We start from the raw sequence: 3,098 nt of genomic DNA on the forward strand, positions 1-3,098 counted from the left end.
TTTTGTTCTTCAGAGTCAAAGTAAGCATTAATCCCTTTTGAGAAGAGTTCTCTGATGCTTTTTGGAGAAACTCTAGGCTCCTGTAGCTCCTTGGGCGAACTTCTAGTACAGCTCTGTCAACTCAATGTATCGTCCTGTTGTCTGCCCCACCCTTATCGCTACACTGCAAGTATTTTGAAAGACGTTATGTTTTATTTGCGTCTTCAGTGTCTGAATAGAGCAGATGTCTAGCTCGTACTGGCTGAATTAATCTGTACACAGGCAGACTTTGGAGACGCTGCCGGTGTGGTTCCACAGCACTACAGTAAAGCAAATATGGCAATAAAGGGAGTCACAGGAACGTTTTGGTTTCACAGAGCCTATAAAAGTTATGTGTACCCTGGACTGTAGTCTATTGAGTGTACAATAGCATTATGTCTAAAAAAGAATGCACACACCTGAATGAAAACTTGCTTTATTGCTGAAAAATGCTCACCAACATCTAAACCTTCAGAGAGTGGCAATCTTTTGGCAGTGGTAGCATGAAAGACAACGGATCACCATATCAGATAGAATCCTAATAGAAAAGCTTGAAATACTGCGAGAATTGCCAAAACAAGACACAGAGACACAAAGGGAGCAAATGCTCTTGGAAAATGGAGCCAATACACTCGTTCGATGCAGGGTTGCCCCAAACGTTCAATCTGTACAAAATGCCGTATCTGTGAAGAGTAATAAAGCAAACACAGTGAGAAAAGGTGCGCCTGTAATGAAAGCCGCCGCATGTTGTTTTTGCTTTTTTTTTGTCTTACACTTGTGTTTATACTTAAAATAAAACTCCTCAATATTTCTGTCAAATACATCACATTACACCACCACGTTAGTTTTCCTCAAGTTTGTTTCCCCCCTCTGAGAAGGTCTCTTTACAAGCCTGGGCAACAGATAGCACTTCCTTTCAGTGGGTCTCTTAAAAATACATCATGAGATGAACGGATAAAGAAATGGCACTGCCCAACTTCGTGGATCACGGACCCTGTTTTACTAATTATGATCTTACATGATGTATCCTGGGGTTTCTTCTCCCTGCAAACAGGCTTTGCTGTTCACTAGCTCTTTAAAATGGCATCATCAAGCCCACTTATAACGACTGTCCTTTGCCACACCTGGCCTTGCGTCTCCCCCATGCTGCCAGCGGACCCTGCTGCAGTGAGCCTGCATCAGAATCACCTGGAGGGCTTGCAGAACCACAGGCTGCAGGGCGCCAGCCCCGCAGTGTCTGACGGGTCGCTTAGGAGCAGGGCGGAGACCTTACGTTTCCTAACAGGTTCCCAGGTGACACTGATGCAGCTGTTATGGGACCTCCTTTGAGACGGGGCTCTACCAGCGTGCCTCGGGCTGTGTACTGTTTGCGGGTTTCCACAGCTAGAGCCACTTAGCTCGGGCGCGTTCTTTCTGCCCCATGCAGTTAGGAAGGAATACAGGCCTTTCATTGGGTCAGCACCGCCCAACTTTACGTCCTCACTTTACGGCAGCTTTTACGTTGGTAACAGACCTGAGCCTTGGCTGAGTTTTCCATCTCCCGTCCTTCATCCCTTCCTGCATTCCTCGCTGGGCCCGCCATTTCCTCTGAGACTAGGACGCCTGGATTTCCCTCGCTCCGCTCCTTCTGGAAGCTGAAGACAAGCAGGTGAGTTCACGTCCCACATGTGGGAATTCACCGGGTGGCCTTCTGGTCACGTGTGACCCTGCGCTCACTCTAGCGTCTTTGGTTTGCCTGTGCCGATTTCTTGCCGTTGCTTGTTGTTAAGACTTGGAAGTTTGCCTTTTCTGCGCCGGTGAGTCTGCTGTGTGGTTCGGGCGTGTCTGGGCCCCACTTCACATACCCCCGGCTCCCTTCTTCTCTGCTCTGGAAACACAGATCGTTTACTCAGTTGAACAAGTTGTTGCTGTTTCTATGACGGCCGCGCATTCTCTCCCTCTCTGGATTTCTGTGTGTGTTTCCAGACCCCTCACCCCCAGGCTCCATCTGCCTCAAGCTCTGAGACTCAGTGCTGGCGTGGTTTTCTTCCTCTGTGAGTGATTACTTTTCTGGTAAGATCGTCAGCTTAGTTGGAAGGTTCTAGAGCCACCTACATGCGTGATTACATCCAAGTAAGCCAGCTCCATTCTTTCCTTTTGAAACCTGCGTCAAGGAGGTCGATGGGCTTGCTATGCAGAGTGTAGTCTGAGGACCGGTGGCTTTCAGCATGCTAGGGGAGCTTGATAGAAAGGCAGGCTCCACCTCAGCTGTTCTGAGTTAAAAAACCACATTGGAGCAAGAGGCCCAGGTGACTTTCATGCCCATTGTAAAGAACTGATGTACGGTGTAGCGGCCCATACACTGAACTGCTCTCACCTGAGACTAATTGTGACTCTCCACCTTACCGATCACTACTTTTCCAACTTCCTTATCACCACTGATATGACTTTACAAACCTGTGTTGGGTGACTTTCCCACTGATAATGTGAAGTGTACTATGATTCTGCAGGAACCCGGGGTCTCTGTGTACATCACACATTTGTTGCTTCTTGGGGTAGCTCTTGCACGGGGCCTTTTGGACTCTGTCAACAAACCAGAAGATTTCTTCATGCTTTTGGCCATGATGTGGGGTTGAATGAGAGGCTACCTGAGGGTCCAGGGTGCATGAAGACGACTCAAGTTCAACAATAAGTTTTAGGAGCTTACTGTAATGCTGGCCCACAGTAGGGGACCATCCAAACATTGCTCATCAGAGGTTATTGTGGAGAAGGTATTAAAGGTAGGCCAGGGCTTCCCTGGTGGCGCAGTGGTTGAGGGTCCGCCTGCTGATGCAGGGGGTATGGGTTTGTGCCCTGGTCCGGGAAGATCCCACATGCCGCGGAGCGGGTGGGCCCGTGAGCCATGGCCGCTGAACCTGTGCGTCTGGAGCCTGTGCTCCGCAGCGGGAGAGGCCACAACAGGGAGAGGCCCGCGTATCGCAAAAAAAAAAAAAAAAAAAAAAAAGTAGGTCAGGCTGGGTGAACTAACTCCACCCCAGAGCTTCTGGTCTGGACAGTGAATGGCCTTGTTGCCAGAAACCCATCCCTGAAGGAGCAGTGCT

The sequence above is a fragment of the Orcinus orca genome, chromosome X, assembly GCF_937001465.1.
Source record: "Orcinus orca chromosome X, mOrcOrc1.1, whole genome shotgun sequence".
Classification (NCBI taxonomy): Eukaryota; Metazoa; Chordata; class Mammalia; order Artiodactyla; family Delphinidae; genus Orcinus; species Orcinus orca.